This window comes from Podarcis erhardii, assembly GCF_964252035.2.
Source record: "Podarcis erhardii genome assembly, chromosome: 4".
NCBI lineage: Eukaryota > Metazoa > Chordata > Lepidosauria > Squamata > Lacertidae > Podarcis > Podarcis erhardii.
Genome location: NC_138508.1, coordinates 56,997,081 through 57,015,503, shown reverse-complemented (window position 1 = coordinate 57,015,503; position 18,423 = coordinate 56,997,081).

Here is an 18,423-nt window from a genome sequence, read left to right as displayed (position 1 = left end):
GGTTCCTCACCCCGAAGATGAACAAAATGGAAGAGATTGGGAATCAATCCTATGCCAGGAGGGGCAGTATCTCCTGGCATATCAGGTGGGGGGACACTACTTTTTCCTTCTGGATAGTTCATTCACCATTGGTCCATCCCTGCACTCAGCTCTCACCTGTGGCTCCTAGAAGCTGTCAACATGCGACAGCGGCCACACTCCTGGAATGGCTTCACCTGGCTGGTTAAACAGGTGAGGATCTCAAACCCTCTGTAAGTTAGGAACATGCCCTGCATGCAAAGACAGGCTCTGGTGGACTGAGTGGATGAGACCAACAGTGGGTTCAGCAGTCAAGAAGACAGTTTCTGCATATGATGTAGAGCATAGGAGCCATCTCCTTTTTTGCTGCTGGACTCTATGAATAAGAGAATAAAGTATTAACACAGTAAAACATTCTGACAAATAACATGCTTTAAAAAGATATTCTTGATAGAAATGATCTTATTATAATTCAGCCTTTTTAAAAGATGTGAAATCTTACACCTTCGCTAGCCCCTGGGACATTTGTCTTTGCATCTCTAAGGTAGCGCAAAAGGAAATGTCAGACAGTTTTAGTGATCTGAAGAGTGAAGCTCTTGAAACACAATAGCTAGCAAGCCCAGTCGGTGCCACAGTATTATCCCTGTGCTAGACAAAATGAAAAAATGTTCCATTCCATAATATGCACATATTTCTAGAAATACCTTAATAGTGTGCACACCTAGGCAATTACCTTCTTAATTCATGTCTAACTAGGTCAGAGCTAAATGGTTTAGTAAACACAGCATTTCTCCCACAGAGAATAGAGAACAGCAGTCTTCCTTTAACAGCCATGAATGCTTTTCTGGCCTATTGTGGGGGCAGGATCCAAAAGCAGCAGTAGGGTCATAACTTTCATTAGGATCAATTCAAATGTGACAAAGTAATGAGCAAGGCTTTGACCTCTCTGGAACTCTTCTTCAGGCTTGATGTTAGAAAGAAGAAGTACTCAGCATGAAGTTGAAGCCCCAAAGTCTGCCACTTGTAACAGTTTTTAAGGTGAAGTGCAGGAGTTGCTAGGCAGACTTTATGAGATTATTCTTTGCTAGATGCAAAACTCAGCTGTCTCCACCACTGATGGAAACACAGAGTACGGTGTGAAGCAAAACAACACCCAAGTAAAGCCAAAGATTAATTTTAGTTTGCAAACTCAATGAAAGCCAAATTGGGTACTATGCTTATTGAGATACCCCAAAGTTAAGTCATTCTCTTGGCTGGATCATACAAACATTAATCAAGCCCCAAAATATTACCGGTACATATTGGTTAAATATTTTCATTTCCATTTTAACAGTAAGGATGCGGAGATACTGAAATTTTTCAGGAAAAGCATACAGTTTTGAAAGCTGAGCACAAAGGATGGCTTTTTAGAAACTTGGAGACCGTACTAGAGACCTGTCATTGTTTGTGGTACATTCAATCTTCTCCCCACACCATGTAGCTTCATAACCATGTAAATGCCCATTGGGAAAGAAAGCCTGTTTTAAGACTCCATAATTATGTCCCCCAGCTACTAAACATTAAACTTAGTCTACAATCCTATGCACACTTACTGGAGAGTAAGCTGCATTAAACTCAGTGGATCTCACTTCTGAATAAACACTTTCTTAGGTTGCAATCCTAGACACACTTTTTTTAAAAAAATGTATGGTTTAGCCAATTTTTTAAAATAACCACACAAACGAGCAAAGTCAGATGTAGAACTGGGGGAGGAGAAGGAGTTAGGAAAAGGGGGTTACTCTGCACACTTATGTGGGAATAAGTGAATTGAAGTGAGACTTTCTTCTGACAGGCATAGGAGAGAGTGTCCTCCTGTGTTAACAAAAGTGTGATGGACAACTGCCTAGAAGCATTTCTGTCTGCCCTCCTGTGTCTCCTTAGGGAAGCTCACCAAGCAATTTCAGAACTTGCACTGATTTTCATAAGCTCTCAGTAATTAGGGTTTCCCAAAGACTGCAGGAGTTTCTTTGATTATCTTGATTATCCAAGTGTGCCATTTGTTCACCCGCATTGTTGTATATCAAATGTAGTTATTATAACTCATTAGATCTATTCAGGAGTTGTTTTCCACACAGTCAAAATCACATGGAGGAAGAGAATGGGGCACCACCCATTGACCCCAGCATGCCCCATCGCATCTCTGCCATCCACATGTTGGGGGCATGATCTCAGAGGGGAGCTTGCATGTTCAGGGGTTCTACATCATGGAGGAAGCCTACAAATACAGATCAGATCAGGCATTGTTTTTCGCACTAGGGCCTGCTCCCCAGAATGTAGCTGGTGTTGTTCAGTGGAAGCAGGGCTGCCCCACTCTCTTCCTCCGCATGATTATGATTGCATGGAGGAAAACACCTGAAAGGGGGCCATGGTGCAGCTGCTTTCATGTGGTTCCAGCCGCAGAGGACAAATGCCGCAGCAGTTATCTTTCAATACATAAAGCCTTTCAAGTGTGCTTCATCATGGTGGTCATTACCATTACTACAGCTTGGTAATGGTTTTCCTTGCACATATTCTATGCCACACTCTTCTTCTTAGGACCAGACTAGAGAACATGTTATATGAATGCAATTATTTTTTCTGGGGGTATGTACTCAAGGGTCTGCAGTACTGACACCTTTCCCTCCCCCCCCCCTCCACCATGAGTGGCACGTACTGTAACAACTTCATGGTAAGTACTAGCACAATTCTTTCCCTTTAAAAACACCCCACTGCATTTACGGTAGAACAACTTCAGTGAATGCACTGAATGTCTCTTCTTGTTGTTTTTAAACCCACAAACCTTTCAATCAATTATTTCCATGTCCACCAGATGTCAGTATAATATAATTCTAAACAGAAAGTGAGTGTCTCCTGAGAAATGCTCACAAACTAGGATTACATTTAAATGCTATTACTTTTCACTCTTAAGGTGAAGGAAAATTGCATGGCCACATACTTTTTACATAACTCCACTGAACCAAGTGAAGAATTTGATCTCAAAAATTAATCACACAGTGCTTGTGTGTGTGTCTTTCTTTCTTGGCATGTGGCTTTTAAATACCTTGCTCTCTATCCATTTCTCTTGATTTCCCCTCGTACTGAGAGGGGAATGCTGAGAGGAGTAGCTGATGCTGCAGAAGACACAAACAAATTCAATATAAATCTCAGGGACAATGTACGGTATGTGTCATGTCCCCAGAAGGGATTACGCATCATCTTGTCCCTTTGCTCTGAGGGGCATTTGTGAACTCATTTTGAATATGTCCATGGTGATTGCAGTGAAATCCAGGCCTCCTAGATGCTGATAACAGCTATGGTACTACCTGGAAAAAAAGACAGGGCCCCTTCAAAATATTGTAAGTTATGTACAGTGGTACCTTGGTTCTCAAATGCCTTGGTTCCCAAACACCGAAAACGCGGAAGTAAGTGTTCCAGTTTTCAAATGTTTTTTCGGAAGCTGAACGTCTAATGTGGTTGTCGGCTATTGTTTCTGGGGCACCTGCACCAATCAGAAGCTGTGCCTTGGTTTTCAAACATTTTGGAAGTCAAATGGACTTCTGGAATGGATTAAGTTTGGTGCTTTTGTTCTTGCTATTTATTTTGTGTTTGTGTTTTTGACGCTTTTTTGGTTAATTTGTTTTTGTGACTGTGGGGAACCCAGTTCAGCTACTGATTGATTGATTGTGTGACTGCAGAAATAGATAAAAGCCCCCCATCCAAACAATGACTATCATCACTGCAGGTATGAAAAAAAATAATTTTAATTTTTATCATCCACAATACTGTCTTATTTATTTTATACTACAGTACATTGATATTGCTTTCATTTTATGGATCAATGGTCTCGTTAGATAGTAAAATTCTTGTTAAATTGCTGTTTTAGGGTTGTTGTTTTTAAAGTCTGGAATGGATTGATCCATTTTGCATTACAGTGGTACCTCTGGTTATGAATGCTTCTGGTTACGAACGCTTTGGGTTACGAACTCCGCTAACCTGGAAGCAGCTGCTCCTGGTTGCGAACTTTGCCCCAGGGTGTGAATGGAAATCGCGCACCAGAGGGAGGCCCCATTAGCGGAAGCACGCTTAGGATAAGAACGGTTTCAGCTTAAGAACTGACCTCCGGAAGGAATTAAGTTCGTAACCAGAGGTACCAGTGTACTTTCTATGGGAAAGCACAACTTGGTTTTGGAACGCTTTGGTTTTGGAATGGACTTCCGGAACAGATTAAGTTTGAGAGCCAAGGTACCACTGTATTGAAAAATAATGAATTGGAGAAGAGCCTTAGCTCAGTGGAACAGCACCTGCTTTTCATACAGAAAGTGCTAGGTTCCGTCCCCTGCATCTCGAGGTACGGCTGGGAGAGTACCCTGCCTGAAACACTGCAGAGCTACTGCAAGCCAGTGTGGGCAATACTGAGCTGAATGGATTAATGATTAATGAGGCAAATTTGCATGTTCTTATAATTTTTTTACAGTTTCTTCGTTTTTTAATGCAGAAACTGAATGAAACAGCCTTTAGAACAGCCATGTTAAAGTTAGACAGACAGCAAATAGGTTGATCTTATAAGAATATGAGTATGCAAACTGGGCGCTCAGTTTTATGGCCTGGCCATGACAAATAGGGCCACTATGAGTAGGCAGTGGGCAGGGTTCCTAGCTGTGCCAGGGGGTATCATACAAATATTTCTCATCATTTCTATTTCTATTTCACTGAATTCCCATGACAAAGGTAAGAAATACATTCTATGCTTGTGTTTCTGCTTATTTTTTGAAAGTAATACGGCATCATATCCAAATGCAATTCTTTATTCCCAGGGCACTTTAAATAAATAAATAAATAAATGAGGAAATGAAAAGAAAACACTGAAGAAACAGTACGAATGACGGGGTGAAATTTCTCTCTGGTGTAATTCTTTTGACTTCATTCACGCTGAGTTTGCCCTGCTGTGCTACAGCCTTGCATCTTGAAACTGAGCCACAAATTGGTTAATGGAAGGCTGCTTGTCATTCTCCAGAGAGCTATCGTCTTAGGTATATATGCTGTATATAAAAGCAAATAAATAAATATACTTGCTTTGTAAGTGGGGTTTTATCTTCTTCTTCCATGGGGCAGCATGTTTATGTCAGAAGGAAAAGGGAAATATGGTGATCTCCCCCCCTTCTTTTCCACGCCCCACCCCCGCAACTCACCCCTCACGTAGGTTAGGGAGGACTGGATTTCTCCAGCCAATATTTTCTGTCAGGTTATTTATTTATTATTAAAGAAGCCAAGGTGCATTTGCTGACACAGGCAGAAAGCCTTTCATCTCCTTAAATAACCGCAATAACAGCCAAACAACTGCTAAAGCAACAGCGATAAAACACCGGTGCTTAACACTTGGTATCTATTGATATTTCAGGCCAAACACAGATTAATTGACAGAATACTTCTCATTTTTAAATACCACAGAAACAGTCATATAGTCAGCATTAGGGCAGGCTGTTTTGCTACCTGAAGCAGAACTCAGATGCCCAAATAATGCTTGTGACACTCCAGATGTTGTTGGTTTCTAACTCCCAGCAGCTCCAGCCACAATGGCCAATGATCAGCTAAAAATAATTCCAAAATCTTGCAGTACCACTCAGACACCAATTCCAGCCTTCACATATTCCCTCTTTCATGGTGGCCCAGGAAGCAAGTTGCTTAACTGCTGCACGACGGGAATGGCCCTGTTGGAGATGAGCAAACCAGTCAATTTCTGCTTCTTTCATTTTCCAGCCTCAAATTCAGTTCATCCCAATTCTGCACAAGTTTGCCATTTGAAAAGAAAACAGTTCACTCAAAAATTCATACACATGTCCATATTCATTTGCTCTAATACTGTATATACATTTTCAGGAAAACCATGTGCAAAAAGAGCTCTCTGCCTTGTGAAATCTTGCGGGAGACTCCCAGAACCTGTGAGAGAACACCCCAGATCCCAGTAAGGAAGGTGGGGACCTTAAAAGCCCTCTGCCTTTCTTCGGGGCATTCGAGCTGCAGAAGGTAAAGATGGTTGCACGGGGGCAGTGCCAAGGGAGTGGCTTAACTATACACGTTTTTGCATATATGCGCTATCCCTGGAACACAACCCTGCACAAATCAATTGGATTTTATGTACAGTGCAACCTATTTGGCATGTAATATAATTAGGCTGTATATGTTTTGCCTTTCCATGTAAAATCTGGTTGGCTGGTATTGTGTGTGTGTTTGTGTGTGTGTGTGTGTGTGTGTGTGTGTGTGTAGATGTACACCAAAGTCAATACCCCATATAATACAAAAGAAGTCATTTTCTCTCTGCTATTTATGATTGTGTATATAGGATTCATCAGTTTGAAGTGAACATTCACAGCAGAATTACCACAAAAGTCGCTTTGGTATAGCAATGGACAGAGTTCATGCCCTAAGCACAAGCTATATTGAGAATGAGTGCCAGCAAAATATTCCTTAGACCAGAATACTGATGTTCTGAACTGGTTGACCAGGAAGCTTTATATAATACTAAGCAATATGTAATACCTAGCAACATAGGTAAAGGTAAAGGTCCAGTCGTGGCCGACTCTGGGGTTGCGGCGCTCATCTCGCTTTATCAGCCAAAGGAGCCGGCGTACAGCTTCCAGGTCATGTGGCCAGTATGACTCAGCCGCTTCTGGCGAAACCAGAGCAGCACATGGAAACGCCGGAGTGGTACCTATTTATCTACTTGCACTTTGACGTGCTTTCGAACTGCTAGGTTGGCAGGAGCAGGGACTGAGCAACAGGAGCTCACCCTGTCGCGGGGATTCAAACCGCCGACCTTCTGATCGGCAAGTCCTAGGCTCTGTGGTTTAACCCACAGCACCACCCGCATCCCACCTAGCAACATAGGCTCTTGCTAAAGCTCAGAGCATGTCATAACGTCTTTCAGAAGTAGGTGCAGTAAAAAGGCGGCTTCACAGATAACTCTTATCATAACTAATATTGATCATGAAACCAGTTCGGCCTAGATGTAAGGCTTAAGTGCATGTCTACACTTTCAAACTAAACCAGTTTCAATAGGTTTAACTTAGTGATGGGAACCCTTTGGTTTTCCTGATGTCACTGGACTTGTTCAATTCCCATCATTCTCAGCCAGCATGACCAATTCCCAGGGATAGGAATAATTCATAGAAATAATTCACAGAATTATTCCAATTCACAGAGTTGGAAATGATCCTGAGGATCATCTAGTCCAGCTCCTTGCAATGCAGCAACATGCAGCTGTCCCGTAGGGGGATTGAAACTGTGACCTTGTTGTTATCAGCACCATGTTCTAACCAACTGAGCCATGATGGGAGTTGTAGTCCAACAATAGTTTCCCAACACTTTTTCATCCTATGTGTGCTTCCATATATATTTGCATGCATGCGCACACACACACAACCTATTCATGCTGGAGGTGATAACATAGGCATAGCTTCTGAAATCTTCTGTTGACAATACCTAGGTGCTAGCAAATGGAAGCACTCCTTCCATTCACAGGCAAGACCAAGATTTAGTGGAGGATTCAGCCATCGTAAAGGTTTTTTTTTTTTTGGCAAATTGCCCTTCACCTGTAGCCTCTTGCACTGCCTCTCATTTTAATCCAGAGGGTCCCCAACTCTGCAGAGCAGATTTTCAGAGGGTAGAAGGGGCTGCAGGTAAGTGTTGTCTCCCTTCTGCTGTTGTTTATTCATTACTCTTTAATTTATGTACCGGTACTTCTATTCCTGGTTCCCTAGACTCAACCCCCCCCCCCCCGGCTGCTTTATTTCGTTTGGTTTTGGTAATTGTTTTAAGGCTGCGATTATTGCTGTTATTTCTGTCTCTGTTTTTATACTTTGTTAGCCACTTTGAATGATTCCTCTGGAGTGGAAAAGCTGGATTTTTATGGTCTAAAATAAAGAAGTAAATAAAAACACTGTGTATTTTCCTTTGGCACTTTGGTGTTAGAGACAGATTCTGTGTATCCTTTACATTACTCTCCTGGTGGTGAACCCAGCATTGCAGACAACCAAATGCACACACAAATTGCCTGACACAACAGAGTGCATCATGGGACACAAGTGTTTTGCCAAGTCTGATTACCACATTTTAATGCGTTGGTCTACTGTTCAAGAAATGTTAGAAGCTTACACCATCATCCATGAAGCCACTTCTGCCATGCATTAAGTTTAAGCACATTAAAGTTACTTTGTTCATCTGTCTTTAAGCTTAACATTTGTAGCTGAGCACATAACGAGGCAGTATTAAAAGTTCTGGAGGAAGTAGGGTATAAAAGGACATGATTTAGGTAGCACTCAGCAGAATGCTGGTTTTAGTTCATTGGTAACTTGCTTTCTGTTGTTTTAATGCACATCTCTCAATAGGTCTGTATCTTGCTTTCTGTTGTATGTCATAAAATGAAGAAAATGATTTCTAGGGCTGCTTCCAGATTGTCACTGTCTTGTGGAAATGATTCAGTAATATATACCAGCAAAATGTAAGCTGTGTGATGAATGTGGATTTGGTGCTCTTGTGCAACCAATTTTCTTCCAGAAACTAAACAAAATCTGTTCATTTTGTGGTAAGAAAACTGATGGGCAACTGCAGTGGTGAAGCTGGGATAACAGCAGCACCAGGCAATGTCATATAACCTCTATGCAAATTTTGAAAAAATTCAGAATCGGGACACTATACTTTTGTTGATGCAGCCTAGAAAAACATTCACTTTTTTGCTGCTGTATCAAACTGTTTACTTATATGTATTAATCTTAGGGTTTATTAAGACCCCCAGATCCATTTCAAATATACTCCTGGCAAGCCAGGTGTCCCCATCTTATATCTGTGCAGCTGGTTCTTCCTGCCTAAGTGTAGAACCTGACATTTGTTCCTACTGAAATTCAAGTTGCTAGTTTTGGCCTGGTACTCCAATTTGTTAAAGTAATCTTGAATCCTGATTCTGTCTTCCGTGGCATTAGCTATGCTTCCCAGTTTGGATCTGTCTTGGAATAATTTAAAATATGTTTTTATTTTCCACCCTGGGCTCCTTTGGGAGGAAAGACGGTATATAAATTTAACGATAATGATCGATGATGATAGGAATGTTGTATCTTGCCTCTTTGCCATGGCCTTCCATGCTCAACAGAAAGCTGTAGTATCCCAAAGCATCCATTGCACCAAGATCCAGTCTCTATAACCTTTTTCATTACCATTTTGTAGTCTTCCTCCATGACGTTTTCTCAACTGACTTGTGCAGGGATAACACTTGTCAATGTCAAATGCACTGAACAATTCTTTGATTGACATCCCACCCAACTGGCTGCAATGACTACAATGCTTTCTCAATCACTGAACTCCGTTGGCCAGAGCAACGAGGCTCTGTAGTAATCGTGTGTGTTTGTATATGGCCTGGATGGTATTTATGTTCACCCACACAGTGTCTGATAACAAAGATGTGTGTCCCATATCCTGCAGATGTGTCAGTTGCAGCATGATTAAAAAACTGGCTTTCTTATCTTGTGTGTTGATGCAATTAAAAAAAAGCCAACCATAAAAAAAAAATCAGATGAATTCAAAGCAGGCTAGAGGAGCTCTGTGTTGCACAGTAGAAACATACAAAGCTTCAGAGCGCCATGTACTATGTTTTGGACTTTGAAGCACTGCACAAATCCCATCATGTTGTTAAGGTTTGACAGTTAAGTTGCCATTTGATTGTTTCACAGGTTCTCTAGTTAATGTGGCTTTCCCCTACCAGTACGGCTTTAGTCTCCTTTGGAAGGATTTAAATTACTGGAGGTGGCAGATGGAAGAGTGGGAAGGAGAATTAGGCAGTATTATACTTTCATTGTCAAAGGGAGTTGAATTCATCACTTACCGCTTTGCCCTCCTAAGTAAGTGATATGCAGTATCTCATTCCACAAGCCCTATCCATAGTCTTCACTTGCATAAATACACATGTGTCATGGCGCCAGACCAAGAGTTTTCAGGTGGTGGGTCCTTGTACAACAGGAGCCCTCAGAAGAAGATGGACTCAGTCCCTAGTCCTTCCCATGTGAATCCAGCAGCACTGGAGCCTGCAGCTCATCCCTTGAATGCTGAGGAGACACCTCTGCCACTGGATCCTGATGACTGAACCACAAACTCCTTGAAGAATTGGGAGAGCCTTGAGGAACTTTCTCCTTGAAGTCCCACTGCCTAATGAAAGCAAATGCCTGCAGAGAAAGGCCAGACACATCATTCAGGAGGTGGGTCTTCCGTCTTATTTCCTTCCTTATTTAAGGCATTTATATGCCACAGGCATTTCTAAGATAATCTTGACTACTTAACCCGGACAATAAAGTTCTGCAGGTGGTGCCAAGGCACTGCTTGCATTTTCTGCTTCAGCTGCAGAACCACTAACCATGGTCCTGAAACAGCAGCTTGGTCCTTATCCAAGGTCCTGATTTGCCTTGCCATCTGTCCCAGAACCCCAAAACTACTGATATGAACCTTGCTTGGACCATTGCCTTCTTTTTGTGATGGGCATTGGCATGGACCAGGACATTAACCACACCCAACCCACACAAGAAATATCCAACATTACAAAGCTTTCCTCTTCAAGCTAATCCAAATCTCACAAATACACATCAACCCTCATTTGGTCAGTAGTTTTTCACAAGCTTCATCCAGCTGTCCTGAACTGCCTGGGTGTCGCCCTAGAATCATATCTGGGCTGTGAAACTGACTTAGTGCAGGTCGGACTAGAATATTGTTGCAGGACAGGCCATTCATTGGTTTAGGTTTTGCAGGAAGAAATGGCAAGCCCATTACATGTTGCTTTGCCAACACAGGAAGCTACTTTATACCAGGCCAAACCATTGGTTCATCTAGTCCTCTGCTATCCCAGCTCTCCAAGGCCTGAGGCAGAGGCCCTTCCTATCACCTGACTCTTTTAACAATCCTTTTGATTGGAGACACCAGAACTGAAACTCGGCACTTTCTACATAGTATAAAGTATGTGCTCTACCACTGAGCTATGGTCTCTTCCTGATGCCTTCTGTAATGCTGAACACCTCTTTTTGGAGGATAGTATTGTACACTCAGTCTCTTGAACATTAGCAGCTTTCTTACACCTACTTCCCTACTCATTTGTTCTGAGTTATTCGTGCAAAAAACAACAAGGATTTTATGCACCTGAACTCTGAGAATGCAGGAGTGTCATGATCCTCCATACCACCCATTTCTTTGTTACTGAGCCTCACCACTTCATCTGCTTTTGACACACTATTCCTGAGCCAAGTTACTTCTGTTTTCCCCACATCAGACCCTCATCAGAACTTGACCACATTACAAACTTTTTAAAAAATCCTCAGCAGACATCCACACACTCATGCACACTCAACATGTACTTGACAGAGTCACTTAGGCAGCTAATAACACACACACACACCTTGATAATAACAACAACAACCCTTCAGCACAACAGAATGGTTATTAGCAGATAAAAGGTGAGCAGTTCAGGCAGTCACAGTGAAGGATGTGAAGCTACTAGTTGAGGAATTAGCATTTAGTTAAATGCGACAAGGCCTGAAAGATGAAAACAAGACACTTCTCGTGTGTGACTCACTAATCACTGTCTAGTGTAGTCTGGAGTATAAATTCCCTTTTGTCATGAAAATGTTTGCTCCTTTGATCCTCACAACATTTGCTAAACACTTTTCCAGGAGAAGTAAATCTTTTGGCAGACCAAACTGCAAAATAATTACTTCAGCATTCAGATCCAGTGGGAGAATTTGTGATGCTGAATACATTTTCGGCAGTACATGCTGTGCATTGCTTTGCATAAGGGCTGAGATCTCCATGCAGACACACTTTTCATTTAATGACGAATTGGCTAAAGAGGCTTTTTCAGTTCTTTATGTAGACGGGGGTGAGGCAGTCATTGCGACTGAAAAGATAATTTTCCAGCAGCTACTGCATCTAAGCCCCTGAGCTCTCTTCATTAGTCTCCTTGCATCTGCTAGATGAGACACCACTTGTGAGGACTCCGCTGGCGTAAGGTGGGGGAATCATTTTCAGCCTGACAGCTGCCTTCCCTTCTAAATCACATAGAGTCATAGAATCTTAGAGTTGGAAGGGACCCTAGGGGGTCATCTAGTCCAACCCCCTGCAATGCAGGAATCTCAAATAAAGCATCCATGACAGATGGCCATCCAACTTCTGCTTAAAAACCTCCAAGGAAGGAGAGTCCACCACCTCTCGTGGGAGTCTGTTCCATTGCTGAACAGCTCTTACTGTCAGAAAGTTTTTCTAAAATGTTTAGTTGGAATCTTCTTTCTTGCAACTTGAAGCCATTGGTTCGAGTCTTACCCTCCAGAAACAAGCATGTTTCTTCCTCTATGTTACAGCCCTTAAGATATTTGAAGATGGCTATCATATCTCCTCTCAGTCTCCTCTTTTCCAGGCTAAACATACTCAGCTCCTTCAAGCACTCCTCATAAGGCTTAGTTTCCAGACCCTTGATCATCTTGGTTGCCCTCCTCTGCACATGTTCCAGCTTGTCAACAGCCTTCTTAAATTGTGGTGCCCAGAATTGGACACAGTATTCCAAGTGTGGTCTGACTAAGGCAGAATACAGTGGTACTATTACTTCCCTTGATCTGGACACTATACTTCTGTTGATGCAGCCTAGAATAGCGTTAGCTTTCTTTTGCTGCTGCATCACACTATTGACTCATGTTAAGCTTGTGGTCCATCAAGACCTCTAGATCCTTTTCACATGTACTGCTAGTAAGCCAGATGTCTCCCATCCTATATTTGTGCATCTGGATCTTCCTGTCTAAGTGCCAAACCTTACATTTTGTTAGCTTGCGTCCAGTTCTCCAATCTGATAAGGTCATTTTGAATTCTGATTCTGTCTTCTGTGACATTAGCTACCCCTTCCAGTTTGGTGTCATCTGCAAATTTGATGAGCATCCCTTCAATTCCTTCATCCAAGTAATTTACAAAGAGGTTAAACAACAACGGGCCCAGGAGAGAACCCAGTGGCACTCCACTTGCCTCTTTTTTCCAGGTTAATGAGGAACCATTAATGAGTACTTGGGTTCAGTCAGTCAACCAGCTACAAATCCACCTAACAGTTACCTTGTTCAACCCACATTTTACCAGCTTTCTTGCGATAATATCTTGGGGGACTTTGTCAAAAACCTTACTGAAATCAAGATATACTATGTCCACAGCATTTCCCTGATCCACCAAGTTTGTAATTCCATCAAAAAAAGAAAACAGATTGGTCTGGCATGACTTATTTTTGAGAAACCCATACTTGGTCTTAGTAATCACAACATCCTTTTCTAAATGCTCACAGACCAACTGTTGAATTATCTGTTCTAGGACCTTTCCTGGTATCGATGTCAAGCTCACCAGTCAGTAGTTACCTGAGTCTTCCTTTCCCCCCTTTCTGAAGATGGGGACAACATTTGCCCGCCTCCAGTCTGTTGGGACCTCACCTGTTCTCCAAGAATTCTAAAAGAAAATAGACAAAGGCTCTGGAATCATACCTGTAAGCTCCTTTAGTACTCTTAGATGCACCACTACCTGGTAGTGGTAAGCAAGGCCAGGGTCAAGTGTGGGAGGAGCAAAGAATGTAAATGTTGCCTTTGTGCAGTAGATTACTTTCTATACACAAACACTATCCTCTATCCAGGCAAGAAAGGGACATTATCAGAATTCAGAGATACATTCTATCCAAGAAAAAACATTTAGGGCATGAACAAGGGCCGGTGGGGGATTGTGGCCTGGAGACAGGTCCAAGGGCCAGATAGAAAGACTTGCTGGGCCACATTTAACCCCCTAGTCCTGAGGTTGCCCACCCATATCATAGACCCTGAATGTAGTCTTGGAGGCTGTGAAGAAGCTGGAAGGAGAGGGAAGGAGAAGAGGGAAAGTGAAGGAACAGAAGCCCAAAACATAGCAGGCACTGTTCTGGTGTGGAGACAGTCAGAATGCCAGGCTCCTAGATTGGATATCATGCCTGGCCTACCTACCATCCTGCCTGCCTCTATTGGCACTGACATGGCACACTCTAGCTGGCCAACTTCTATGTATAGCAGGATTCTGCTGCTGCTCATATGATCTGTCCTGTGTTGATTTATTTCATGTTTTCCCTCATACGAAGCACAGAAGGACAGGAGGCCACTGCCTTATACTGAATCTAGCTCAGTGTTTCTTCAATGACTGGCAGTGGCTCTCCAGAGTTCAGGCAGCAAGGAGTCTTCCCCAGCTCTTCCTGGAGATGGCAGGATGTTCTACTACTGAACTACAGCCTTTCCCTGCTAAGCAATATCATGTTTAACCCTTTGTTTGAGTACTCTAACATGTGAGGCTTTGTATATCTGCAGCAAGATCCTGGACCAGGGAGGGGCATTTTTTTGAGGTGGGGGGAGGGAGAGGAGGAATTATCGCAGTAGTATTGTCTGAACTCCTGGCTCACATATCGCTCTGCTCATATAAGCAGGCCTTTTCAATGCAAGGAAAATGGAAGAGATTAGTAGTATAGAATAGAATCATAGAATCATAGAGTTGGAATAGACCACAAGGGCCATCGAGTCCAATCCCCTGCCAAGCAGGAAACACCATCAGAGCACTCCTGACATATGGTTGTCAAGCCTCTGCTTAAAGACCTCCAAAGAAGGAGACTCCACCACACTCCTTGGCAGCAAATTCCACTGTCAAACAGCTCTTACTGTCAGGAAGTTCTTCCTAATGTTTAGGTGGAATCTTCTTTCTTGTAGTTTGGATCCATTGCTCCGTGTCCGCTTCTCTGGAGCAGCAGAAAACAACCTTTCTCCCTCCTCTATGTGACATCCTTTTATATATTTGAACATGGCTATCATATCACCCCTTAACCTCCTCTTCTCCAGGCTAAACATGCCCAGCTCCCTTAGCCGTTCCTCATAAGGCATCGTTTCCAGGCCTTTGACCATTTTGGTTGCCCTCCTCTGGACACGTTCCAGTTTGTCAGTGTCCTTCTTGAACTGTGGTGCCCAGAACTGGACACAGTACTCCAGGTGAGGTCTGACCAGAGCAGAATACAGTGGCACTATTACTTCCCTTGATCTAGATGCTATACTCCTATTGATGCAGCCCAGAATCGCATTGGCTTTTTTAGCTGCCGCGTCACACTGTTGGCTCATGTCAAGTTTGTGGTCAACCAAGACTCCTAGATCCTTTTCACATGTACTGATCTCAAGCCAGGTGTCACCCATCTTGTATTTGTGCCTCTCATTTTTTTTGCCCAAGTGCAATACTTTACATTTCTCCCTGTTAAAATTCATCTTGTTTATTTTGGCCCAGTTCTCTAATCTGTCAAGGTCGTTTTGAAGTGTGTTCCTGTCCTCTGGGGTGTTAGCCACCCCTCCCAGTTTGGTGTCATCTGCAAATTTGATCAGGATGCCCTTGAGTCCATCATCCAAGTCGTTGATAAAGATGTTGAATAAGACCGGGCCCAAGACAGAACCCTGTGGCACCCCACTAGTCACTCTTCTCCAGGATGAAGAGGAACCATTGATGAGCACCCTTTGGGTTCGGTCAGTCAGCCAGTTACAAATCCACTGAGTGGTAGCATAGTCAAGACCGCATTTTACTAGTTTCTTTACAAGAATATCATGGGGCACCTTGTCGAATGCCTTGCTGAAATCAAGGTAGGCTACATCCACTGGTAGTAGTAGTAGTAGTACACATAGAGAGAGAGAGAAACTCAAACAAAATGTGTAAATACCGGCTCTTCTGCAACAGGGATCTTGAATCCTACCTGGGCTTGTGCTTTGGCGCTTTCTAGGCATGCTGAGTTGTGGATGATTGAGACAATGGGCTCTCCTCAGCATGTGCTTCCATGTCAGGATAATATTTGCCCAGTAACCAAACCACTCTGCTTGGCTGCAGGGGACATATAATTGCAAGCACTATCACCACAGACCCAAAGCAGGTAAAGCAACACATGACACTGAGGAAATGCTATGATGGTGTGTGTACAATGAGAAGAAGCCCATAGCGAATTGTGCATACAGGCCTACTTTAAGCCAACACTCTCCCCAAAGTAACATTGCATTTACTAATTTTTATAAAGCTTCAAGTAAATACTGTACACCAACAGCTCCATAGAAGAGGAATGCTATGAAGCAGTCCCACTTGCAGCTGTGTGGTTACTTTAAAATGTATCATCAACGCTCCCTTGCCAAACACAGCTCTCTTCAAAGCCTTTAACATAACATCTGGCAAGAAGCAATTCTTTTCTGCTTTCACATTCGTAATGGCACAATAAAAGTTAAAAGCCCACATAGCAAAATGCTTATTTAAGAAGTTCCTTATAATATTTAATGGGAAAGTTCCCAGATCCTGGAAGAGCTCTGGGTTAATGCCCCTGATATGCAAAGCCAGGTTGATGGCACCACAAGGAAATTCATGGGCACTTAACTTTCAGCTAAGATGGCTTCCTTCTGCGCCTGTTGTGACTTGTTTCTAGAATTGGATGAGCACTTCCACATACCATTTAGCAATATATCTCTAAATTTGGAATACTAGCTGCGAAGAAAAGGGAAAGGGAAAAGGGAAAAATAAACATAGGATTGTTTTTCCAATCTTCAGTTCAGTTTTCCACATTACTTCATTATTATTTTTTTTTTAAAAGTCCTCATGAAAATTATTCAGCATTTTCTCTTAATACACATATTTTTGCAAAGCAATTTTTCCTAATATAGCGCATCTTTGTATATTATTTTCATTGATATGTACATTCATATGCATATTTTACCCTAATATATGCATTTTTGTACACACTATGTGACTGGAGAACTGCATTGCAAAATTTGTTTTTGTTTTGAATTTGTGTTTGTGTTTTGGTTCATACATTATTGTTTAAGAAAGGGCGAGTCAGGTACGTTTGGCTTCAAATGTGAATTGAATTGAATTTCTCGCCAAGCCTGACCTGGTAAACACAAGCAGGGAGAGCGCAGCTGGACTCACGGCCTCCTTTCAATAGACATCTGCTTGGTCACTACGAGAACAGGATGCTGATCTAGATGGGCCTCTGGTCTGATCCAGCAGGCCCATCTTGTTATGCTTATATATGATATTAACTCACTAAACAGTAGGTTTAGTACCTGCCTTTTCCCAGAGCCAGTGTGGTGTAGTGGTTAGGAGCTGTAGACTCGTAATCTGGTGAAGCGGGTTTGCATCCCCGCTCCTCCACATGCAGCTGCTGGGTGACCTTGGGCTAGTCACACTTCTTGAAGTCTCTCAGTCTCACTCACCTCACAGGGTATCTGTTGTGGGGGAGGAAGGGAAAGGAGAATGTTAGCCGCTTTGAGACTCCTTGGGGTAGTGATAAAGCGGGATATCAAATCCAAACTACTCTTCTTCTTCTTCTTCTTCTTCTTCTTCTTCTTCTTCTTCTTCTTCTTCTTCTTCTTCTTCCTCCTCCTCCTCCTCCTTCTTTCAGAGTTCAGCCTAGCCAGTTTCCAAACCATAGTTCCATGTTGGAGTACCCTCATACTCTCCCATCAACGCTGTTGTCTCTCTCAAGAGTGCTTTGGCCAGCAATGGGGAATCTATGGTCCTCCTCATGTTCTCAGACTAAAACTCTCACCATCCCTGATCACTGGCCATACCAGCTGTGGCCGGGTTCCTTTTAGGTTTTCTACCACTAGGTTAGGTTCTAACTCTTCCTGAATTTCTCTCTGTGCTTTCTCCTTTGCCTGGCACAAACACACACACTTCTAGCTCTGCCAGAACGTTCTCATTTTCTCTGGGTGCAACACCTGTATAGTACCAACCTCTGCAACATATATGGGATGAGAAATCATGTTTGTTGGTCTAATAAGAATGTTTTGGAGTTTTTGATGCAGCAGAAAGAGTATTGGGCCTAGTTTTCTATAACTAGGGATGACCTAGACTAATATAGATGACATTGGGTTGTTGTTGTTGGTTTTTTAAAAATGATCTGGCACTGACCCACTTTTTTAGGCTGAGCTTTATCTCTAATCTAAATATCCCTGTCTTTAAGACCAAGAGAAGGAACAGAATCATAGTGAAGAAAAGAAAATCCCTTAAGAAACAGCAATCTTCTGACCAAGCCAAGAAACATCATCTGTCGGTATGGGGCTGAATGTTATCCGTTCATTTTCCCCCCCCCCTCTAATTAGCCAGGCCAAAGGGTGTGCAACGAAACATGAAAAGATGCAATTTGAAAAGATATTTAAAAGACCACTCAGAAAGGTAAACTACTCTGAAAAGGAGTTTTTCTGAAAAAAATAAGCAGACAAATTATCTTCTTTAAGCACAGTGCAATTACCATACAGACTGTGCCATTCTCTGTTCATTAACGGTTAGCAATTAAGATTACACTCATATTCA